Source organism: Canis aureus, chromosome 6, assembly GCF_053574225.1.
Source record: "Canis aureus isolate CA01 chromosome 6, VMU_Caureus_v.1.0, whole genome shotgun sequence".
In the NCBI taxonomy this organism is placed as follows: Eukaryota; Metazoa; Chordata; class Mammalia; order Carnivora; family Canidae; genus Canis; species Canis aureus.
The window spans coordinates 69,026,920-69,053,155 of NC_135616.1; the positions used below are offsets into that span (position 1 = coordinate 69,026,920).

The 26,236-nt window shown below is 43.5% G+C and overlaps 1 protein-coding gene across 4 annotated transcripts in view; it reads right to left on the reverse strand.

The window, feature by feature from the left end:
• The window catches only part of LOC144316320 (uncharacterized), a 52,848-nt gene that overhangs the window by 10,275 nt on the left and 16,337 nt on the right, over positions 1–26,236 (reverse strand). Inside the window, exon 4 of one of the 4 annotated variants that reach the window (XR_013382163.1) lies at positions 260–638. The exons of 2 other annotated variants lie outside the window; for them this stretch is intronic. The gene's annotated coding sequence lies outside the window, so the exon portion shown is untranslated. Of the gene's footprint in view, positions 1–259; positions 655–26,236 lie in introns of those variants that run through there. One more of the 4 variants, XR_013382164.1, reaches the window with a different exon arrangement.

Here is a 26,236-nt window from a genome sequence, read left to right on the forward strand (position 1 = left end):
GCTTAGGATGAGTTTAACTTTAGGTCCCTATACTGGGAAAAAAGAAAACACAAATCAATTCCACTTTGGTTCAAGCATGAAAAGGTTTCATAATGAGGCAAAGTCTGAAAATGGGCTCTTGAGGAAACCTAGATTTCAGTGTGTCGAAGCTAAAGCTTCTCCAGAGGTGTGCTGTGCCACAGAAGTAGGATATGCACCCTGTGCAATTTTTAGGTTTCTAGTAGTCACTTTTAAAAAGAGGGGGAAAGAGCAGGTGACATTCATTCCAATCATATATTTTATTCAACCCAACATATCCAAAATATCATTTCAACATGTAATCACTTTATAAAAGTTATTAATGAGATAGGTCACTTTTTTGTTTTTGGTACTAAGCCTTCAAAGTTCAGGGCATATTTTACATTTACAGTACATGTCAATTCAGGCTAGCAGCCTCCCAAGTGCTCCGCATCCACCTGTGGTCCAGCGGCCCCAGCTCCAGAACATACAGCTGCTGCTCCAGGAGTGGGGATTCCCAAGAGCGAGCCAGAGCCTTCTCCTCTCTTCTATTTTATCATTATCTCTTCTCAGAGGCCCACGGATGGCCATTTCCTGCCGGGATCATTCTCTGCCAACCTTTCCCAGAAAAGGAGCGTTTCCTGGAAAAGATAGGGCCTGTTGAGAAATACAGAGGGGCAGGCAGTGAGCCATTTTGAGGGCACCCTGTGTCACTGCGTGCCACTGGAATCTCCAAGGATACTGCGTGTAGGTAGAAGACAGCTGGTGGCCAGCACAGGTTGAGAGACCCTCAAGGTTAGCAGAAGGCCTGAGCAGAGCTAGGCAGGGAGAGGTGTAGTGGTTTGGCTACCTGGCTGAGAAGGTGACCTTCACGAGCTCTTCCTACCTTACAGCACTGCCCTCCTCCCAGCCTTCCATCCCTACACACTTGTGGTAGTCCTTGTGTTCCTTGTCTCCCAACTACAGGGAATTCAAGATAAAGAATTATGTTTATCTTGCCTGGGGGGGTTCGACTAGTACATTTGTCAGCACCAGAGCTGGGGTTTAAACGTGACTAGCTAGTTCATTTGTCACAGGGGTGTATTTATCTGTGTTTGGAAGATTTAATTTTTCCCAATGAAGAACTGTATAAATAGGTCTAATGAGCCTTGAGGGCTCTCATTTGCTTTCAGAGTTTACAGCAAGCTGGGACATCTCAGAGCATCCTTGCCTCTCAGAGCTCTGTGCTGCTCACCAGGAGGGGAATGGGCAAAGGCCAGGGCCCTTCTCCTTCTGGAGGGCGCTTGTGGCCTTGGGACGCCCAGGTTTTCCCATTCAGGAGCTTACATTTTGGGATGTTTGGTTAAGATGATTTTTTTCTTTATGCTTATGATAATCTGCATAATCTTTTGTTTGTGTAGCTGGCGAAGTGCTCTCCAGATAAAAGAGAAGGGCACAGTTAATATATATGGATCGCAGAGGACCGCTGGGGGCTTGCCTGCTCTGGAGAGCTGCCTCTGCCCAGGCGCTGCTTGCTCCTGGCTTTTCCCTATTTTCTTTCTTTGTTTTATTAGCAGAGTTTCTGTCTAATTAAGGGGCAGCGTTAGCTCCAGCCGTCTGTGTGTGTGTTGGGCGGGCAAGGGTAGAGAGAGCGAGGAGAGACAGAGAAGCAAGGTGGTGGGGAGCCAGAGAGGTCGGGATGAGGGAAGGGGAAGGTTTGCAGAAACCAAGAAAAACAGGAAGATAATGAGGAAGGGAGAAAAGAGTGAGAAGATGGGGGTGGGGTGGGGCTTGAGAGAGAGAACATTATAGCTGTGACTGCTGGAAGAGGCCCCAGAAATCATATTTTTGCTTTATAGCTGGGAGAGAGCAGGAAAGGGACTTGTCTGTGGCCACATGCAGTGACCAGCAGAGCCGGGCTTCTGTGCATGGCTATCCTCTGTGGAACCCAGAGGAGGAGAAGAAAAGAGAGATGGGTACAGGGACTTTTTGTAGAACGTTGGGGGTTCTCACTTTAAGCCAGGAGTTGAGACTGCTTGTCTTCGGTAAAGAAAAAGCTCCTATCCCTACACTGGTCACTGCTTGGTAATAGGTGTTCTCTGCTCTGGTCTAAGGTTTCAAAATACCTGGGTGAGATCAAGAAAGTAGAATTTGCAACACTTAAAAAAAAACAAACCCAGCTGACGCATACTTATCCTGTGTTGACTCCTTTGAGGTTCCCCTGCTTATTTCTTAGACTCCTCACATGAGAAGAACATACTCTGAGAATTTCTCGACAACACATGCACACAGACAGGGTGCACACGTGCACATGCACACAGACACACACACACACACACACACACACACCCTCTGAGGGTCAAGAAGTACATGTTCTATCCCCAGCCCTGCTGGGAGTTTGCTAACCCTTTTACTGTTTGCCTCCACTGCTTCTGCTGAGGAATGGCCAGGTTGGCCTGCTGATCTCAAACCTCTGAGGCTCCTTGGCTTCCATATCCAGTGACTGCAGAGGAAGACCTGTTTCGGGCAGAGAGAGTAGGCTTGGGCGGGCTTATGAGCTGTGATACTAGACAATTTTTAGACATAATTGTCTCTCTGCCCTATTTCCCCCATTTAAAAAATATTTTATCTATTTATTTATTAGAGAGAGAGAGAGACAGAGAGAGAGCATGAGCAGCGGGGAGGGGTAGAGGGAGAAGCAGACTCCCCGCTGAGCAGGGAGCCCGATGTGGGGCTTGATCCCAGGACCCAGGAATCATGACCTGAGCCGAAGGCCAACACTTAAGTGACTGAGCCGCCCAGGAGCCCTCCTCATTTGTTTTTAAAAATAGTGGGGCTAATAATTTCTACCTCATGGAATGTTTTTGAGGAAATGGCCAGCAGAGGCTTGCCATGGTATAGTGGAGGTGAGTTAAATTTCTTCATTGCCCTTGGTTGTTCGTTGCCTCTTTCTTCCGTCCTATGACTTTGAGGAGTCCGTGCTCAAGCTGGTGCGGGCTGCTTGGCCAAAGCTGATCGGGCTCATCTCTTTGGACTCTGCATTCTAATCATGTGTCCTTGGTAGCTTGAAATCAGCCGTGGTGGGATTATTTACACCATGGAAATTGTCAAATGTTGTAAATCAAGGATTTTTTTTTTCCTTGAAGAGTCAGTAGTTAAACATGAGCAGCACACAATTAGGCCTGACCTTCCTATTTTATTTAGGTTTACTCTGATTTTTCTGGATTTTGAGCCTATTATCCATTCACTCAGCAACTACTTAATTTTGTGCCTACTCAGAATCAGGGATGGATAAGGCTGCCGGATAAAATACAGGCCACTCAGATAAATTTTAATTTTATTCACTGTAGATATACGGTGAATAATGTTTTAGTGTAAATATGTCCTGTGCAACATTTGAGATGTACTTATACTAAAAAAAATGTTTTTTTTTTAAATGTAACTGAACATCCTGTATTTTTACTTGCTAAATCTATCAACCTTAGCTATGGAGAATCCACTTATACAAGATACAGTTCCTCCATCATGTTGCTTACCCTCTGGTAGGACTGCTGATCTTGTAAAATATGAAATCAAGGGACTAACCTGGGGCTTTTTACACTCCAATCCAGGTCTTCATCATCATCTATCCTCTATTTAATGTTTATTGAGCAACTGTTGTGTGCTATGCACTATTCCAGGCTCTGGGGGTCCAGTGGCAGAGCAAACCACACACATCTCCATTCTCGGAGAGCTTCCCTCTTGTTGGCGGGGACAGACAGTAAAGAAGATACAACTGTAAGAGACATGCTCTATTAGATAGTGGGGAGCACGACGGAGGAAAATAAACTGGAGGAGGGACCCATGGGGGAGGTAAGGGAACGAACGAGTCTTTCTCTAGGTAGAAGAAACAGCGAGTGTAATCAATGCCCTTTACTGGGTGCTGGCCATATGCCAGGCCTGTGCCAAGCGCTTCACGTCCGTTCCCCTATCTAATCCGTGCAGCGGCCCTATGTGGCCCGCGATCCTATCCTTCTCCTTTTGCATGTGCGCAAACTGGAGATTTTCCTGCGACCTTAAGTCTCCTGCACACCGGCCGCGCAGCTTCTCGGCGGTGGGAGCCCGCACTCTCACTCCGGGCTGGCCGGCAGCCACCTGGGTCCCCCCCACCCCCCAGGCCCCAGGACAAGTTTTGGAAGCGGCACCAGGGAATTGTCCCCACTCTCACATGCTCTGGCGCTGGGGACGGTCCCCAGGGCAGGCCGGGCCGCTCTGAGCCTCCCTGGCTACCTCCGAGGGCGGCGGCCTTCGCCCTGCAGCGAGGGAGCAGGGTGCGGGGGGCCGCGGGGGCCGCAGGGGGCTCCGCCCACGCACGCCCCAAACCCCAGGCCTCGCCCGCACGTGGCGCGCGGCGTCCCCCGCCTGCAGCGCCCCCTCGGGCCGGCACTGGCAGCCTGGGCGGGGCGTGCGCGCTTCAGGGCTCCCCGAGACGCCGCCTGGCCGGGGCGGGGGGCGGGGGGTGGGGGGGGGGTGGGGGTGGGTGGGGGACGGGGGCGCGCTTCACCCCGCCCAGGAAGCGCCTTGGCCGCCCCCGGAGCCCTCTCCCCTGCGGCGGGGCGCTGGCGGTCACCCCGAGGTCCAGCAGACGCTGACCTTGCACCTAAAAAGAGTACATTGTTTTCCAGCGCGGCTTCCTATTCCTGCCAGATAAACCAGCACATTAACAATGCGTCCAGGTTGTAAAACGTTGGCCGGGGGTTCGTTTTTAGCAGCAAAGTTTTTTTTTTGTCCAGAGATTGTTGCTTTCCTCCCCATTCACGAGGGCCGGCTCGGCCTGCAGGGCTGGGCGCTGCCCCCGGGAGCCCGGCCGCGCGCCCTCGGCGCGGTGATAACATTGTTGGTCGCGGCCCCGCAGCCCCAAGTTCACCCCCACGCCGCGGCCCTTGGGGGTGAAGTGAGAGCGGCTCGGCCGCGGCGGCGGCGGCGGATCCCGCACCTCCCGGCCTGCGGGCGCCCCGGCCCCGGCCCCGGCCCCCGCCCCAGGAGGCCGCCCCGCCCCCGCCCGCCCCCGCCCGCCCCGCGCTCCGCTGTCACCGCCGCCGCGCCCAGCGCCCTCCCGCCCTCCCGCCCCGGGCGGCCCGACCCCGTCACTTCGTCCCCGGGGGCCTGCTGGCCGCCCCGTCCTCGCCTCGGCTCCCCGCGACCGCCTGGGCCCCCCGCCCCCCCTCCCCCGTCCTGCCCCGCACCTGGGGCGCACCTGCCCGCGCGCTCCCCCTGAGCGCCGACTCCAACACCCACCGCTGCCGCGCGGCTGGCCCCTAAGGACGCTTAAGACGCGTGTACGTGTTTATCACGAAACTAGTACCTTTAAGGATTCGTCTGTGCTTCCCAGCCAGGTGGTGAGCCGGGAGCTTCCTATGTGACGCCTGTGTGGCTTCTCGTGTGCCCGATCATACCAGACCCTGAGGTCCTGGGGGCAGAAGTGTCCCTCCACCGCCCCCCCCCCATTATGTATGAAATACAGCCTGACCCTTGAACAACAGGGGTTGGAACTTCACGGGTCCACTTATATGTCGATTTCTTTTCTTTTCTTGTCTTTTCTTTTCTTTTCTTTTCTTGTCTTGTCTTGTCTTGTCTTTTCTTTCCTTTTCTTTTCTTTTTTCTTTTCTTTTCTTTCTTTTCTTTTCTTTTCTTTTTTCTTTTTTCTTTTCTTTCTTTTCTTCTCTCTTCTTTTCTTTTCTCTTTTTTTTAGATTATAGTAATATAAGTTACTATAATATATATTATACTGTATATATTACTATAATATATATTATACTGTAATATAGTACAGCACTGTAAATGTAGTTTCTCTTCCTTATGATTTTCTTAACAGCATTTTCTTTTCTCAATCTCACAATTTTGTAAAAATATAGTGTATATAACATAACACGTTTAACATACGCAAAAATGTGTTAATGGACTGCTCATGTTATCAGCAAGGCCAACGGTAGGCTATTAGTAGCTAAGTTTCTGGGGAGTCAAAACATAATACTCAGATTTTCAGCAGCAGGGGTATCCATGCTCCTAACCCCCACTTTGTTCAAGGGTTGACTGTATTTGCAGTCGAACGCATAGCCCGCACTGACCTTAAATGTATATACATCTGTATACACACACAATCACTGAGCTGTACTCATATATATGTAAATATATACAGAATATATGTAATGGATGTGTGTGTATGTGTGTGTGTGTGTGTGTGTGTATGGCAGTTAACCAACACCCTGATCAAGATACAGGCAGAGAGATTCCAGATTTCTCCTTCCCCTTTCTGGTCAATGCCTATACCACCCTGTGAGATAACTAGGCTTTGACATCTAGGAAATATCTTAAGTGTCTTTTCATCCCACATAGCAAATGCTTGATAAAATATTTTTTAAATAAACAGTATTATGCTTCGTACGCAGTGAATGCTGCAGAGCACTATATTCAGTTGACTGACGTTGGTTCTTGGTTCTTAATGAGTTAATTGTATAAGCCTGGGGTTGAATTTCAGTAGCTCTGCTCGGTGCTGGATTTAAACACAGTGGAAACCGAGTTAAGGGCAGTGCTGTTCTGTATATCAGTATGCCCACTGAGCCAAGGAGACCCATTTATTTTTAATTGAATTAAATTGCTCACAAAATGAAAGTAGCATACTTTCATTAATATTTAATTACATACAGTGTTAAACAATGATCACAAAGAAAACTTTGCAGCTTTTTTTGTCTCTGCTTTTTTTTATTATTACTTTGTTAAACAAGATACTTTTATTAGCTGTTTTATGCTTGGAATTTTAAGGGCCCTGTTATTATACCACTCAAGAAGTACTTAATTGGCAGGACTCAGCTGAGTGAGGTGGTAGGTTGGCTGTGACGCTGGCCACTGGTAATTGTGTGTGTGTGTGTGTGTGTGTGTGTGTACACATATATATGCTCTAGCTTCAGTCACTGAGATATTTGAGGAAGCATTCAGGACCTCTAACAAAGATAACAAAAGTCCACATTCTGGATAACTTGAGGTCAACTAGCCATACTTACTCCTCCAAAAAATTCTGTATATATTGAGAAAAGATCACTTTTTGTAATGGATCATCCCAAAGGAAAAAGAGTTCTACGTTGGCAACTTATTTCTTTATTTTTATCAGTTTGTTCTCACATCATAGAGCAGTGATTCTCAAACTTTTGGGTACCTAAGAAACCCCTGATGTGCTTGTTGAAATACAGATTCCTTGGTCCCATGGCCAAAAATTTTAATTGAGCAAGGGCCAGAGAGTCTGCATTTTTCTCAGGTTTCCACAGTGTTGATTCTGATGTGGGGGTTAGAAGATCACACGGAGAAATACCATCATGAAGATACAGAACAGAGACAAAGAGACCATCTAAATCATATTTTTAGTAATGCAATTGTTTTTCAATTTAAGTCTCACATAGAACTCCAATAGTTAAAACAAATAAAAGGATTGTGGTCACGATTGAAATGATGATGGAATCCCTTACCTTTCCCCCCCTTGTCTCCCCTTGGCCTCTTCCTGGAGGTGGGAGCCACAGAGCTATGGCACTTAGAGGTATGGTTTGAAAACCCCAAATTTATTTATCTATAAATAATAGATCTTTTAACTAGCTAGGTAAATTTGTAGCATCGTGCAGGAATTGTGTAAGATGTGTCCAAAGATAAAATAGTTTCCCGAAGAAATAGTATTGAATTCCCTGACATAACAGGAATCTAAGCAGTCTTTAGCTGCCAGTTGACAGGGATATTCATTTGACCATTCATTCATTTAACAAAAATTGCCTGAATGACCACCATGCAGTGGACACTGGTGTCAGCACTGGGAAATAGCAGTGGCCAAGAGAGACCAGGTCACTGCTCTCCTGGAGCTTGTGTTATACTGGTAGGACAGATGGTGGACAGGAAAGCAAACATGTATTGGCTACGGAGGGCATAAGCACAGTCATGTGTTCTTCAGGGAACGTGTCTCAGAAGAGGTTATATTTGAGCTGAGACTCCTATGATATGGGGGAGGCTCCAATGGGAAGAACTGAGAGAAGGAGAATTTTGTGCAGAAGCAGTGCCAAAACTCTGAGGTAGGTAGGAATAAAGAAAAGAGGGAAAATAATAGAGCTGCAGCATAGCAAGCAATGGTATGAGATGTGGGTAGAGAGTCCGGAAGGAGCTAGATCAGACTCCAACACCAGAAGTTGGACTGTTGTGAAAGCCAACGATACTTCACTGGACTAGTGACTGTGGCTGGCTGTATTTTCCAAAGATAAATGCAGCAGTGTTTCCCATCCCTACTGTCTTCTGCAACATGACCTTTTCTCTTCCTCATCAAAATGTGGAGTTTACTTCTCTAATCTCTTGAATCTCAATGGGATTTGTGATTGCTTTTGATCAACAGAATACAGTAGAAGCGACGCCATGCCAGTTCTAGGCACAGCTCTTAAGTGGCTTGGCAACTTTTTTCTTCTAATTCTTAGAACATTCTACTCTTGGGACGCTCCCTCTTAGAACCTAGAGACTGGGAGAAATGAGAAGCTCCAGCCACGTGAAAATATCATGTGTGCAGTCTTTGCTTGACAATGCTAACTGGACTCCCAGTCATTAGAATTAAGCACTAGCCAGGAAGGGGAGCCACTTTGGATGTCTAGACCCACTGAACCTTCATAGGATGCAGGCCAGTCAACATCAGGCTGTTAAGTAAAAGGAGAAATCCTAAGCAAGAACCAACCAGCAGAACCCAATCTGAATCAACTATGCAGCAGAACCTAGTCAACAAGAGATAGAACCAAATTGTTATCTCAAGCCACTATGTTTTGGGTGGATGGTTACTCAGGATGAGATATCCAGACCAGTAACCATTCAACACCAAGACGCCCTGATAACATGAGTCTGGAATACTAGCCCAGTTCTCTTTGTCCCTTTATTGTGTTGCCATAGACCTCTTAATGGATAAGTTCTGAGCAAATGAAAAACTAAGAGAGACTTTTAAGACAACCCACTTCCAAAATCTAAGTTGTATTCGCTCTGGTGTGAATAATTCCTTGCCCCAAGGATTTTACTAATTTTAGTATTCTAAAAAGATTCTCTTCTTTGACTACAACCTCCTCTTATTCTAGAAGCTTAAGCATCACAGAGAAAAATGAGAGCTTGAGTTCAGAAAACTCTCCCAAAAGAAAATTTTTTCCGGGTGGAGAGGAGTCGTCTGGGTTACTTGTAAATCCTGGAGTCATTAGGAAGACTCTGGGCTTTGGTTTCAGAGGGAGAATGGGTTGGTTTCCTCTCCCACCACCTCTGGATTGTGGAGTTTGGGTCAAATAACTTAAACTCTCTAGTCTGTTTCCTCATCTGTAATACTGAATTACAGAGAAGATAATACCAAATAGCAGAGGAGATGAGACTAAATGAGATTTTTGCAAAATGCCTGGTAAATGTACATAAAGTAGGCACTCGGAACATGTCATTTCATCCAATTCTCGTCCACTCTCTGATTTCCTCACTTTCTTTTGTCCCTGCTCTGTTCCTCTCTGACAGGATGCAGAGCTTGGAGCACAAAAACAGGGGCTGGTAAAGGAGAAAACTGCAGACAGAGCCTGGGGTCCAACAAACATGTCACTTGGCTTAGTCATAGAGATTGGAAGGGGCACAAAGGTCCCCCTCAAAAGTCCTTGGAGGCTCGCGTTTCTCCCTTTGCTGGGTGATTCATGGTCTTGTGGCTATTTCAGGCTATTGTTAATTGGCCTTTTAGTTTACAAAGCACTTTCACATACCTTATTGCATTTGATCTTCACAATAATTGCAGGGCAGTTATTATTTTCCTCGTTTTACAGATGAGCCAACTGAAACTCACAATAGTTAAGAAATGAGCCCACAAACTGAGAGTTGAGAGGAAAAGTCTGAACTTGAACCCAGATGAGCTGGCTCCTCTGTTAGAGCGTTCCACTATTCCCATTCTGTCTCCTGAAAATAATCGTCAAATTGGTAACACAATAATGGTTCTCTCTCAAGAGATGTCTATTATGTGAACTTTTTTAAAAAGACACTTCTGGGAATAGAAAAATAAGTACAAATCATAGCCCCTCTTCTAGAATAGAATTAGCATTTAGTAGAGAGCTGAGAAAAGAGCTTTCTGACCAACCCTTTCTATCTTTCTAGCTCTCTCTCTAGTCCTCAGACTCCAACAATTCCAGACGCCCTACCAGGATGACTCCTTCTTGACCTGACCACCATTTTATTGCTGTATATCACTCACCTGACTCATGTCCTTGTTTCTCTTCTTCCCCAGTTGAGATTCTAAGGCCCATCATTAGAGCAACTCCTTATATAACATTCTAACTGTTCTCATAAGACTTATCTGGCAAAATGCCAGCCCTGGTTACACTGAACTCTCAAACCACAAGGCACCCACACGTTCCTAGCTGGCCATGACTGGAGGAAAAGACACAACTATGATGAGTGGTCAACATTTAACTTCAGGATGACTATCTTCGACTAGGCATTCAGTGTCAGCTGCCAATTCTATAACTCCCTAGTTCATTGACTCTCCTTCTCACCTTTCCAATGACCTTGTCCCCGCTCCTCTTTCCTAGATGTTCAGTATCTCTCCTCCCACCCAGGCTCAGAAGGGAAATTCCAGAACCTTTACAACCACATCCACCCACCTCCTTGCCTTTGTATTATGTGCTCTACCGTCAACACTCAGCTTCCTAGGTAAAGAAAACCCCTTCGTTTTTGCTACTTGATACTACAAGCAGCCTTGAGTCTTGCTATTCAAGGACATCACTCTGGCAATTCTTCTGTATCATCCCTTTCTTCTCTTATGATGCATCAATCCCCTCAGCAAACAACCACTCCTGTTTTTCCCATCTTAAAAAAAATCCCTGCCTTCTCCACTTACCACCCTTTAGCTTTGGCTCTATTTCACTGTTGTTCTTTATAGTGAAACTCAAAAGAATTGGGACATTCAATGTCACAATTTCTCTTCACTTCTCACTCTACTCTGGCCTGTGCTTCTACTCCCCTCCCCCAAACCACCAAGACTGTTCTCATTGAGGCCACTAATGGTATCTGCTTTCCAAGTCCAATTATGACTTCTTCGTTCTTACCTCCTTGGTCTCTAAGAAAAATTTAACATTGTAGGTGACTTCCTCCTTCTTGAATATCTCCTTCACCAGGCTCTTAGGATACCATGTTTCTAAATTTCTTCCAGTTCGCTGGCCAGTCATTCTCATTCTCCTTTACTGGTTCCTGTTCATTTCCTGATCTCTAAACAATGAAGAACACCACAGCTCCACCTTTAGACATCTCATCTCTTTTCTCTACATTCACTGCTTTAATGATTTCATCTAATCTCTTTCAATAAGCTGATGACTTCCTATTTATGGGTTGAATTGTGTCTTCCCAAATTCATATGTTAAAATCCTAACCCCTAGTGCCTCAGAATGTGACTATATTTGGTGAAAGAATCTGTAAAGAGGTAATTAGGTTTACATGAAGACGTTAGGTTGGGTCCTAATCCTTTGTGACTGTTGTCCTGATAAGAGGAAATTCTGACACACACAGAGATACCAGGGATATGTGTGCATAGAGAATGACCATGGGAAGACACAGCAAGAAGGCAAAGAGAGAGGCCTAGGAGAAACCAAACCTGCTGACACCTTGATCTTGGACTTCCAGATTTTAGAACTGTAGGAAAATACCTTTCTGTTGTTTTAGCCACTCAGTCTGTGATATCATGTTATAGCAGCCCAAGCCAACTCTTACATTCCCATGTTTTGTTTTGTTTTTTTTTTTTTCTCTAGCTCAGACTTGCCCTGGAGCTTCTATATACAATTGACTACTTAACATCTCCACTTGGATATCTGATTGGCATCTAAGGTTTCACATGATCTTCCCTCTAAAGCCATTTCTCCAATAGTCTTCCCCATCTTAGTAAATGATAACTCCAAGCTTATTTCTTAGGCCAAAACCCTTGGAGTCCCCTGTGATTGCCTTCTCTTTCTCTTTATCTCCCTACCCTCTTCTCTCATGTTCCATATTAGGTCACAAGCAAATATGCCCATGTCCAGCTCTATCTTCAAATTATGTCCCAAACACATTACTTTACCTCACCATTATGCCACCACCTTATTACCAACTCTCTATTACCTAGAGAAGTCCAGTAGCCTCCAATCCATTCTTCCTATTTCTGCCCATACCTCCTTCTTGATCCATTTATAGCTTTGCAGCCAGACTGATGCTATGAAAAACATACTGGGTCACATCACTCCTCTGCTTAAAACTCTGTAATAGTTCCCACCTCTCAGAATAAAACCAAGTTCTAACTATGCCTCCAGTCTCTCATCTCACTTTCCTACTCTTTTCTCTCTCACCTACTTAGCTCCAACTCAACTGGCCTCCGAGTCTTCTTCAGACACATCCCAACACTCCTCAGAGTGTTGTTCTCCTCAGAACCTTTGTTCTCACTCCTCCCTTGAGTGCTCTTCCCCCAGGTAACTTTATGTATTTCGGGTCTTGTTTTATGTATCATCTTCTCAGAGAAGGCATCCTTGATCACTCCTCCACCCTTGCCAGGCTTGGCTTTTCTTTTCTTCCCTTTTATTTCTTTTCTCTTTTTGAGAGGAAGAGAGGAGTAACAGTGGGAGAGGGAAAGAATCTTAAGCAGCCTCTATGCTCAGTATGAGCCTGATGTGGAGCTCGATCTTACAACCCTGAAGTCATGACCTGGGTCAAAATCAAGAGTTGGATGCTTCACAGACAGAGCCACCCAGGCACCCCTTGCCAGGCATTTCTTGATACATCTTCTCTTCTTTACTTTTCTCCACAGCACATATCTAATTTTGTATCTATTTTACTTATTTGTTCATTACCTGTGTCCCTTTACTAGCAGGCAAGTTCCATGGAGGCACAGGTTGATAGTAAGTTTGAGGTTCAGGCTTTCTATTTGGTTTCCCACTGTACTTTTAGTGTCCAGAACAGTGCCCAGCTCATAGTGGGCATTCAGCAAATATTTCTTGAATGAATCAGTAAGTGAAGGTCTTGATGGTTAGGCTGAATAGTTGTGAATAAATGTGACAGTGGGAAGAGAACCCATGGAAGATCTTGAGCAGCAGAATTTACTGACTGTGGTATCTGAAGAAAATGATTTACGCTAGTAACTTTAATAATTACTGTTCCTTATGTCTTTTCTCTACTTAAATTTTTACCCAGCAAATTTCTACTCATTCTTTTGGACCTGGCATAGTTGACTTTAGCCATAGCTAACTTCCCCTAATGTCTCAGGATAGAATTAACACTTGAATCTTCTTGGGGCCTTCTTTTGTGCCCATTGATTTTATTTCTACCTTGATCACATTGATTACTACCATGTTCTTATATGTCTGTCTCTTGCACTAGATTGTGGACCCCCTGAGTTGCAATATCTGGCTCCTTGACTTCCTCACCTAGCACTACACATAGTATAGGTAACCAATAGTATTTGATTTCAGTAACTCAAAAGTAGGAATTACAGATTCTCTTATGGTATATAAATAGAAACAGAATTTATGACCAAGAAAAATTAGATTCTAGGTTGTAAAAGAATTTATAAATTTGGTCACTGTAGCACTGTCTGGGATCTTTGAGGAACTGGAGAGAATAAGAGGTAACCAGAACCACATTTGTACAAGTTTTATCCTAACTTGAAAAGGAAATATGGATTAGGGAAAACTGTAAATTGGTGAGTTTAACAACATGGTGCTATAACAGATTATCTTTGGGAAGTTCCTACAAATAAAAGTCATATTCACCAAAAGCCAGGGTGCATTTACAAAGAACAAGTCATAGTGGAATAATTGCATGCTTGTTTTGGTTAGGAAAACTAGATTAATAGATTAAGTTTAAAAATAGACTTTTTCCCTAATTTTTGATTTATTGTTCACCCTCTTCTTGAATTTACTTCTTGGGAAATATATTTCCCAGAGTCTGTCCATCTCGGGCACTGGTCAAGGTGCTGAGGGTATATTGTGAAAGATTTGAAGATGAGAGACAGGAAGTGATGAAATGAGACACACAGAATGTCATATGGACTCAAATGTGGGGAAACAGTTCCAAAGTGGGGAGGTGATTGGTCAGGAAGATTCCATAAGAAGGTCATTTGAACTGGGCTTGGAGCAGAGGGAACAAGGTTGTTGATAGCAAGGCAAAGAGTACTCAAGGCAGAAGGGAGGTAAATATCCCTTGAGACCCCTGAGGGGACGGTGTCTACAGCAGCCAATGAGGTCAGAGGCATAGATGTCAACAGGCAGGTAAAAGGCCTCAGTGTTGAGGCAAGAACTCAAAGGGGATTGTATCAACTTTATGTTTTCCAGAAAGCTATGGAAAATCATTAGTTGGATGGAGCAGAGGAGTGAAATTATCTAATGTACATCTTAAAGAAGTCCCTCATGTTTATAGCAGCAATGTCCACAATAGCCAAACTGTGGAAGGAGCCTCGGTGTCCATCGAAAGATGAATGGATAAAGAAGATGTGGTTTATGTATGCAATGGAATATTACTCAGCCATTAGAAATGACAAATACCCACCATTTGCTTCAACGTGGATGGAACTAGAGGGTATTATGCTGAGTGAAGTAAGTCAATCGGAGAAGGACAAACATTATATGTTCTCATTCATTTGGGGAATATAAATAATAGTGAAAGGGAATATAAGGGAAGGGAGAAGAAATGTGTGGGAAATATCAGAAAGGGAGTCAGAACATAAAGACTCCTAACTCTGGGAAACGAACTAGGTGTGGTGGAAGGGGAGGAGGGCGGGGGGTGGGGGTGAATGGGTGACGGGCACTGAAGGGGGCACTTGACGGGATGAACACTGGGTGTTATTCTGTATGTTGGTAAATTGAACACCGATAAAAATAAATTTATTATATAAAAGAAAAAGTCCTTCAAGGAAACAGGGAGACGGGTGTGAGTAGATTGTAGTTGGAGAGACCTTGATGGCCAGCATCAGGATGGTAGCATCCAAAGTTGTAGGAACAAGTCCTTGGATTCCTGACATATTTGAGGACAAAGCAAAGGTACTGGATAAGGGCCTTATTACATGACACTTGGGCGTAAGATAGAGAAAGAAGGGAGGGAGAGTAATGTGACAGTTAAAAGCACAGACGCAATCACAGTTCTGTCAACATTATATTATGTAACCTTAAAAAGTTATATAAACGCTTGGAATTTTAGTGTCCTCGTCTATATGGTAAAGATTGTAATATTTGCCTCTACTGAAGAATTGTGAGGATTGAAACAAGATAATATAGGTAACATTTTTTACAGTGACACACACATAGAAAGGAATCCATAGATGGTAGTTGTGTGTGTGTATGCACACGTGTGTGTGCATGTGTGTGTGTGTGTGTGTGTGTAGTAGGGATCATAGGTTGAGGGTAAGTTTGAGGTTCAAGCTTGTGCTGTCTGACTGATGGTAAAAGTAGACTAAGGTAGTCTTTGAGAGAAAATTCATTCAAAGGGAAGAAGGAACCAGGTATGAAAATGACAAGAAAATATAGGAAGGGGAAGAGCAAATCTGACTTGCTTTCTGGTCCAGCTATAGGAGCTCATGTCTGGCCCCTAGGGAGAGAGATTATACCTGTAAATTGAAAAAAAAATTGAAAATAAAAATTAACCCAAAATTCATTTAAATATATCAGGGACCCAAGCAGCACTGCATTGTGCCTTTTCAACAGGGTAGAGAGCTCAGGGGTGCCTGGCTGGCTCAGTCGGAAGAGCATGTGACTCTTGATCTCAGGGTCATGAGTCCAAGCCCCATGTCGGATGTAGAGATTATATAAACAAACAAACAGTTTGAGAAAGCATGAGAAAGTTGGTCTGCCATAAACCACAGTCCATTTTGGCAAATTGAGGACTCCAGTGTAGCAATAGTGGTATGGTCAAGAGTTGGCAAAAGCCGTAACAGTGTTTTATAGGAGACCATCATTCCATGTGAAAATGGTAGTGGCTGGCAGAGGCAGCTGGTGTTACATCCAGTGGAGATGGGAGCTGTGCTTACCAAAATAATGGTACCCAGTAGAATTGGCAGTGGTGCTGGTGGGTGGCTCAAAGTGGCTGAAAGGACATATACGTTAGTGAATATGAGACTCCACTAGGGCCATCTGGAAGAACTGTACTTGGAGGGCAAGGTAGAAATAGAAAGAGGAAGAGAGGAGGAGGCAGTTCTGCTGTACTAGGGGGCATTGGTAGAGGTAGGGAGAGGCAAAACAGGAAGTAGTATTTACATTCCCTGGGATCTCATCATATCCAGAGCTAAGGGAAATGGGAAAGTTTGGCTCCCTAAAGATAATAGGGAGGATTAGTAACTAATGTATGTCTATGCCCAAAGCAGTTTAAGTATAGGATTGCTATACTTAAATCAGGAGAGAGGATTTTACAAGTATACTGTGAGCTCTAGCTTCAACCTTACTCGGTTTTATTTTTTAAAGTTTAAATCAATGTTTAGATAAACTTGGAGAGAACATATTTGTCAAATTTACTGTCACAAAAAAGGATAATTGCTAATAATGATAGCTAATATTTATCAAACTTTTCTTATATTGCAAGTACAGATGGCTTAGCCACAGCATATGTGAAAAAGAAAGATTTTAACTGACATGACTCTCAATATAAAAAATAATGTGAATGGTGCCTCCCCCCCAAAAAAAAGCCCCAAAGAAATATGCTTTTAAGAGGCATTTTAAAAGCTTATGTTTAAAATTAGGTAGGTAATTGTTGTATTCAATAGTATTTAGAACACACATGAAATGTGTTGTCCAGATGCTATACTTTAAAAAAGAAATAAATGAAGTATATATTTCCAAAGAAGGTGTGAAACCTAGAAAAAGGACTCAAAACTCAGTCCAATGAAGTGTTGTTGAAGGGACAGGAGATTTTTCGTTTGGAGGAGAGAAGACTGAGTAGGGGAACATCTTTATTATCATCAAATACAGCACTAGTCAGAGGAAGAGTGATTATTTTTCTGGATGACCCCAATTGGGCAGAACAGGGATCAGTGGCTGAAGATGCCAGGAGACAGATTTTCATACAATATAATGAAGACATTTCTAAGAGAGATGTCTGATGTTAGAATGGGGAACCTAAAGAGGAAGTGAGGTCTTTTTCACTAGAGGTATCCAATTATAGATGCACAGTCACTTGGCAAGGGCAACAGAGCCAATTTCAGTGTTTGAGTGGGGTCCATTTAAATGGCCCCTTCTCACTTGGAGGTGAGTGGGTTAGATTAGTTGAGGTCATAAAGCTAGTGGCCTGTGCGGGGCTGTGGCGCACCTGACTATATTCCAGAACCACTGCTGATCCCTTCAGTGGCCATAAGTCGAGTGTCACTTGTGTTGACAGAAAAAGAAATACTTTTCAGAAAAGCCATGTAAATGTGAAATCTAAGTCAAGATTCGATTTTCTCTATAAAGATATTTAAAATTGCAAGCATTTCAGAGCACCTGACTGGTTCAGTGAGTGGAGCATGCCACTTTTGATCTCAGGGTTGTGGGTTCAAGCCCCAGGTTGGATGTACAGATGACCTAAAAATAAAATCTTAAAAAGAATAAAATAGAATTGTAAGCTTTTCATGAGAAAATCCAAAAATAAAGTAAAATCAAGAAGTTAGGATAAGCCTTCTGATGACATGTCAATGTCAACATAAGGCTCAAATGGAAAGGATAATCATCCTTACCATGCCCTAAACATATCTCCAGGTATGAGTCACATCTTTCCAACACAAGCTGAGAGAATACAAACTTCTACACACTGTACATAAGAATCCATATCCTTGTCACCCCTATAGATTTCAGGCATCCTGAGTTAGGACCATGTGTGAGTTAGCTTTGGACTCCACAAAGCTCCTTGCACAGGCCTTTAGATGCAGATGATGCCTTTTACTGAATGAATAAATCAAAACTTTCTGCTAAAGAGTCCCAAGGAAGTGGTTATTTTAATGTCAAAAGTCAATCCAACAGATTATTTGATATCATATATTTTTTAACCTTCTCAAGTAACCTAACCTGTCAAAATGAGTTTCACAGGATAGTCATCTGCATGGAAAGGTAAGTTACACAGTGAAAACCATTCCCATTTCCAAAGAAAATGAACTCAGTCCAAGTTGAATTTATTAGGCATTTATCAAGAGCCTACTATGTGGCATTCATCTGGCCAAAAACTCCATAGGGATTATAAAAATGATTCAGATGTGAAACCCACTTACAAAAAGCTCTCAACCTTATGTGACAAAGTGATAAACTATTGCCAGAGTCTCCAAGAGTTGGTCCCACTTTACCTGCATAAGAAGTAAGTAGGAACTTGGGGGTTGAGACTAAGCCAGCAGAGAAGACAGGAGATTAAGAGAGAGGAGATAGAACTTGGAGACATGATGAGGGGTGGAGCCCTAGCAGAAGAGAAGGTTAGTGAATATTCCCTGGTGACAGAAAGGTATATGTGACCCTTACAAACAAAGAAGTTGAGTATTTAGTTTTATTATCTGATCTTACTGCAATCACATGGGCTTCTTGTTATTACTATTGAAATCTCCAGTAAAGTTTGCTTTATTGGGCTCTGTTGGGTGAGAGATGTTTGGGATAAAATAAAATAAAGGGATTATATCCCATTCTGGGGCTCCCTTGGGGTCCACAGTGTGAAGAGCCACACAACTGAGCTATGAGGAAGATTGAAAATTTATTAGAAGTGGCAAATAGGGACCAGAATGACTAGCTGGTATATAAGATCCCCAGAAAACTCTGGAAACTTTGGGAGAGACATTGAGGTTTCTTTTAAATGGAGAAAGGGGATATGAGCCAGCCTTGAAGGAGCACACAACCTCATCAAGCCAAGGACTTGGGACTAGACCCGCTGATATATTGTTTTGCAAAGAAAAGAGAAATATGATTTGGTAAAGCAGTGAGATGCGGGTAGAAGAATAAAAAAGAATAATTCAAAGATATCACAGTTTCTTTTGCAAGAGTTCAAAACAATGGTAGTGGCATTGATAAGTGGTAGCAAGAGAATGCTTTGGATCTAACTGAGTTAGCAATGATGGCAGAATATTTTTGACACAAACATCCTGGTGGATTTTGGAACTACGGGATCAGAGCTAAGTAAGATTTGGGGATATACAATGGGAATATTAGGGTAGAGGTGATAATGGAAGCCACAAAATGGAAGGCTTCAGAGAAATTGATGTGTGATATTCAAAATTAAGAGGTGACAGAAAATCAAAAATAGCTGGGGAGAAAGAGGAAAGCTAGGAGAGCCAACAAGTCAATGTAATGGGAGGCCAAGAAGAAGCATCATCCAGGAAGTGATTGATCGACAGTGGCAAATGCAACAAAGGTGGAAATAGATAAAGGGGAGCCTACCAAATTTGTATTAATATGTGTATAAAATATTTTACTTTTGTACATAGACTGCCTGAATTCAAACATCATGATCATGATCAAATAACAATCTTGTTGGGATAAATGCAGAGGCAGGAGAAAATATTTTATATTCTTTTTAAAAAAGATTTTATTTAAGTAATCTCTACACCCACCGTGGGGCTCGAACTCACAACCCCAAGATCAAGGGTTGCATGCACCCCTGACTGAGCTGGTCAGGTGCCCCTATATTCGTAAAGATATTCCTAAAGAGTTCATGGTCTAAAAGGTAAAGCAAAGGTCAAAACCAGTACAAACACATACACACATTAAACAATTATGACAGTATTTGCACAGCATGAGATATTTCCAAGTTCTGGCTTATGAACCTTTAAAACCATATTTGATAAAGATAAATTTGAATTTAAGCAAAAGATTTGGATTGTTCCATAGAATTCAACATAATAAATGCCTCCCTAGAGATTTAGCAAAAAGGATTCAATATTTAAGACATATATTTTAGAGAAGTACTAGTATTTAACCCCATCTTCCCAAAATCTAGCATTTAAAAACCTGGTAGATGGGACACCTCGGTGGCTCAGTGGTTGAGTGTCTGCCTTTGGCTCAGGTCCTGATCCTGGAGTTCTAGGATGGAGTCTCACATCAGGCTCGCCTCTGGGAGCCTGCCTCTCCCTCTGCAGGTGTCTCTGCCTCTCTCTCTGTGTGTCTCTCATGAATAAATAAATAAAATAAAAAAAAAAAAACAACCTAGTAGGTAATTGGTAATTTGTATATCTGATGCTGGTGCTTTGCATAAAAATAAACCCTATTCTGATGACTGGACATTCTTGTTCTTCAATACCCTTCACTCTGCCTTTGCTGGGAATGTCTTCCTGGCTACCTGCCTCTGAAATATCTAGATTTCCTCTGACTTCCTCTCATTTTTCTTCTTCTTTGCTTTTCTACAGCCCCCTATTGTTGTCCATTTCTTGGTTGCTTGCATACAGAATTCCAGCTATTTCTCTGTTTTACAGGTCTTCATCTTTTAATCTGTGGGACTTAGGAAAGTTACGCAATCATTAACCAGATAGAAAAGCTTTCTGTTGTTATTTGAAAGTAAGGTAAACAGTTGCATAAAACTTATGGAAGCAAGAAACCAAAAATGTAGCACGAATTCCCTCTCTATTTTATGTTTTTATAATTACTGAAGCTGTGTCTGATGATGAGCTCACTGATAATGTGTGGTAGTGACCTTGACAATGAGCCTAGTAGGCCTCCAACCCTAGGGAGTGCAATTGACCATGGCCTCCAGCTGTTGTGCTGTGAAATCTATGGCTGCATTTACACCAAGGTCCGGCTTCCCATGGGCATTTTCCAGCCAATGACTGAGTGTGGCATGAATACTAAGGCAATTTCGACCCTGGGAGACACTGGACTCCTCTGACAGATGACTTTGACTGCAGGACTCTCCAAGGTCTTGTTGAACTTTCCTTAGAATGTATGGCATTCTAGTATGCTTCCACCCAACTACCAGCCTTCTCTCCTTCTCTTGGGGTCATACTTGTAGGACTGCCTGGTGGGTCTTCCAGTTTTTCCTGGTTTCCTCACCATTTTCTACCACAGACCTTTCCCCTAAAAAAATTCTTGCACATCTAATCCTGTCTTGATGTGTGCTTCTCAGAGACCTGGACTGATACACACACACACTCACACTTGCGTGCACACGCACACACACACATACACACCTAGTAGAAGAACAAGGCTTACAATTCCACGGGTCTTAAACCTTGGTCTTCTCATTAGCATTTGGTTCTACTCATACAACCTGCGTCAAAATAGTTGAATGAAAGTGATCTTATTTACAAAGAGGGTGATGGTGGCTAAACAAGCAAATCTGGTGAAGAGTCAACAAAGGTTTTATTGAGACTGGTGTTCAGAAAGTCAAATGCTGGAAGACCTTTGCTAAAACTGTATACTCACTTGGCATTGTATTTCTCTCTTATATCCACATATCACCCGAGAGATAGGATTGAGTGAATGGATATTGCTTGGGTAGGGTCTGATTCTCTGGTCTTTAACAAATTTGTTCAACATCGCCTGCATATTTGAGGGAAAAGACTGACTCAGTATTACTATGAAATTGTTCTGACTCAGAGAACAGAAAGTTAGAAATATTTGATTTTCTACAAATGATCTATAAAACTGAGATAAAATTTTTTACTTATCAGATTAGCAAATATTTAAAAGATTGATCTTATCCTGTGTTGGTAAGGGGATAAGGAAATAAGCAACTTCTTTATATTTGTTAGCAGTATACACACGTAAAGACTTTTAGTAAGGTTTATTTGTCAGGATCTTTCAAATTAAAGATGGACATAATCTAAGGTCAAGGGATCCTGTTTTAGAATCTTTTATACAGAAATGTTTGTACAAGAATACAAAAATCTATACACAAGCACTGTCACTGTGGCTAATTATCATGTTATTTTGTAATAACAGCGCAGGAAGCAAGGTAAATGGCCAGCAAGATGAGGTTGGTTATGCAAATTATAGTAGATCCATATGATGGAATATCACATAGCTGTTAACAGGGCTGCCACTAGTTCAGAAGGCACCTTCGCGTAAATCCGAAAAAGCCTCTCCTCTGGGTGAACAAAGCCAAATGCCAGGAAGCACAATTCGTTGAATGAAGCACGGGATAGAATTTAACTTCCATTATCCTCCTCTGCCAGGTGCTCCTTTGCAATGCACACTTTGAAAAATACTTAGCAACCCTGGCTGTTAAAAATAATGAAATAATGTTTTATATTGTGACATGGAAGGCTATCCATGATACTGTTAACCTCCTTTCTCCCAAGAAAAGAAGAAAATATATGTAAAAGAAGAGAAGAAAGTTAGAGAATGTATTATTTGCTTTTCAAATTTTCCCCAAAACTCAGTATCTTGAAACAACAAATATTTATTATCTCACAGTTTCTGTGGGTCAGGATTCCTGGCACAGCTGGACCAGGTCTTCTGGACCAGAGCATCTTGAAAGACTGCCTTCAAGGTGTTGGTGAGGGCTGCAGTTATCTCAAGGCTCGACTGGGGAAGGATCAGCTTCCGAGCTTATGTATGTGGTTGCTGGCAGGATTTAGTTCCTTCTCTGCTGTTGTGCTGAGGGCCTCAGTTCCTCAAGAGCTGTTGGCTGGAAGCCACCCTCACTTCCTTGCTACGTGAACTTCTCCATAAGGCAATTTGAAATATGGCATCTGGCTTCCCTTAGAGCTAGCAAGTGAGGGGAGTCAGAGAAAAGAGTGTAGCAAGATGGGACTCCCAGACTTTATAATCTGCTTTCAGAACTGACATCCATCACTTTTGCAGCATGCTATTTGTTAGAAACAAGTCACTAGCTTCAGCCCACACACAAGGGGAAGAGGATCACGTAAGGGCTTGAACACCAGGAGGTTGGGGACATTTGGAACCATTTTAGAATCTGCTTACCACAGAAAATATGCATTGTAACTGTAAATATGTAAATAGTTATCTCTGAGGCAGAAGATTGGAGGAGGTTTTGCTTTTTTTTAATGTTATTCTACACTTAGAGAAAAAATTGCAAGAATCGTACAAGGACCGCTTTATATAGGGTTTACCCAGATCAACCAAGTGTTTCGATTTTGCCTCATTGCTTTGTCATTCTTTCTCTCTATGTATATGTTCATGTATGTATGCATATTATCTTTTCTTTCCAAACTATTTGAAAGTAAGTTGGAAATACAGTGTCCCTTTATCCCTTAGTATCTCAGTTCTTATTTTTCAGGATTAAAGACCTTTCTTTACTATGGTAAAGTATTAAAATTAATCATGAAAATAAACATTGAAACTGCACTATTACAGACTCAATATCCAAATTTTACCAAATTTCTCAAGAATCCCTTTATAGTAGGACACCTGGGTGGCTCAGTGGTTGAACATCTGCCTTTGGCCCAGGTCATGATCCCAGGGTCCTGGGATCGAGTCTTGCATTGGGTTCCCCACAGGGAGCCTGCTTCTCCCTCTGCCTATGTTTCTGCCTCTCTCTCTCTGTCCCTCATGAATAAATAAATAAAATCTTAAAAAAAAAAGAGTCCCTTTGTAGCTATCCTTTTATTCTTGGTGCAAAATCCAATCCAGAATCATGCATTTCATTTAGTGATCATGGCTCTTGAGTCTCATGTAATCTAGAATGAGTCCTCAGTCTTTCTGCGTCTTTCCTGACTTTGACATTTTTAAAAAGAGTATATAGGCCAGTCATTTTGTAGAGAATCCCTTAATTTGGATCTGTTTGGTGTTCGCTTATAATTAGATTTAAGTTGTACACTTTTGGCCAGAATACTGCCAGAGCATTGTTACCATTAAAAGCACTGTGCTTTTAATAAATATATATTAATAAACCTATACTTAATAAACAACAAAATCTGTCATCATGCAGATTTATTTTTGTGTATAAAATGGAGCATTTTAATACCAGAAAAAAAAAAAGAAACCCTGTTTCTCCATCTTTACCAATTGCACCAATCCTTCCTATGACAAATGACAGGATATTGCTTTTGGTGTTTACAGTGGACACTGACCATGGGTTTATTTATTCTGACCATCCTTCTGGTTATAGCATTCTCTTGGATGCTCTAAAGAAAAAGCCAGACGAGGGTGGCAATCATCAGTGAAATGAATAAATACTTTGAAAATGAAGTTTTAACACAGGGAATGACCTGCTAATCTTTAAGGGCTATCAACTGTGATGTTGGATTTCAGCTGGGGATGCCAGCAAAAATTCAATTCTAGTTCATGCCAACATTACCTGGCCAATGATAACACTAGTTAGAGATTCAGCTAATCTTCAAAGGACAAGGAGAACTTTCTAATTTTAGAACCAGCATTTATTCGCGCTCCCAATGACTGTGTGGTTACTCCTAAAGACCGCCGCTAGAGGAATGATAACTAATAAACTTACGGTAGTGGAAGAAAGAAACATGGAGAAGAGGAAATGATAGTAGAGCTGGAATCTAAGAACACATCTTACTCGAAGGTGGGCTATTTTTCCGGGATCTTTGAATGTCATCTCTCTCACTATGGTTCACACACCTTTTATGTAGCCTGACCATGGGACCTTGGCCTTCTGAACTGAAACCTTCCAAGTGGACCATGGATGACAGATAGGCAGTGCAGGTGGGGAGTGTTTAACCTCTAGTCATCTTTTGATTTTGCCATTAGGAAGGGCAAGGGGGATGTGTTTCTGGAATGCTGTTCCTACAGGCACCCAGCATTTGAACTCGTGGACCCTCCTTATGCCATCTGCCACATTGGTCCAGACATCTGCCTTGGTGCTGCAAAGCACTGCCCAACCGGAAGGCTGAATCCTGAGGGTGGCTCGCCTGGCTTGGCTGCATACGGTTGTAGCTCATTCTCTCTCAAGAACATAGAGCTGAATTTTTGACCTCCACTGGCACAGGTTCCCTATCTTCTCTTCCCCAACTGGCGGAGTGCTTGGTCCTGAGCCACCCCACTCACTTTCCACCCCCTTGATTCTCATCTTATTATCAGATTTTCTCCCCTTCTCCTTAATGGGAGACTCGGGGGAAGGGATTGTTTTGGCTGGAATTTGACAAGGCACAGGTGGTTTTACCAGCTGCAAGTTCTTTAGTTCTTGTTGGCTGCCCACCAACTCTTGGTCTTTTCACAGTCCTTTCTGTGGTGGTGGAGGAGGAGGAGGGGCAGGAAGGGACAGTAGGCCCTTGATGTTGTTGTTCAACATCAGCAGCTGTCTCAGGTTGGCATTGGGTCTGGAGCGGTCCTTCAGGAAGGGTTTTTTTTTCCCTCCCCCCTCTGAGTGTTTTTCCCTCTGGGGACTGGAGGGAGCTGGGGGGAACAGCCACGCAAGTGGCAGCTCGGCCAGCATCTCAGGTCAGGGGGCCCAGGGACAGAAGGGCCGCTGGCCGTCCTTGCACACGTCCCCGCCGCCGTTGTGCGTGGCTCCCACACTCACGTGGCTGCCACTTGCAGCCTCAGGAATTCAGGCCCAGACTCGGCTGCTTGCCTCTCTACTCCCTGGCTGGTTGGAGTCCAATGACACCAGCATCGTCTCCCAAAATAGACAAAAATAATCCTCAGCCCGATCTCTCGAATGCCTCTTTTTGAGGAAAGAAAAAAGGAACGCAAAACTTAAAAGCATTTTTTTCCCTTCTTCCTTTCCCTTTCCAAGCATCTTTTTGATAGCAACAATAAAACACTTGAATGTGCCAGGTGACCTCTGGTGCCACTCCGTGCACTGTTCTCTTCTCAGCCTTTTTTATTTTGAAAACATTCACCCGACCCCTTTCCTTAGTAGGGTTTCAAGCCCCGGCTGACGCTTCCTCAGACTTTCCTTCTGACCAGGCTCTGCTTGCAAAGCTGGGTTCTGTGCTCTCCTTGTGTGTGGGCGCTGGCCTCCCACAGGACTCTGAGCCCGCGTGAAAGGGGCCGCCCCGATGTCCTTTATTGGTTAATTCCTCTCCGGCTTCTTGCCTCTGATCCTGCTGCTTCATTTCTCCTTGGCCTCCTCCTCCCTAATTGCCTCATCCCTCAGCACCAGACCTTCATGTGGGCCTCTGCGGATGAGAGCCAAGGGCCGCCGGCCTAGGCTCCTCCAGTGAGGGCGCAGAGCCGGGCGAGGCCTGCAGATGTTGTCTTCTTACCAATTGCCCCTTCCTGGCTGATTTACCTGGTTGTCTCTGGGGGGACGTCCACACCACAACTCCTCCCTCCCCCTTGACATCAATCACATGCTGCCTTCATCTGGGACGGGATGATTCTATGGCTCTCCCGACGTGCCCAAGAAAGCCATGGAGGGCACATCCTGGTGACTCGGTGTGCTCCCGAGT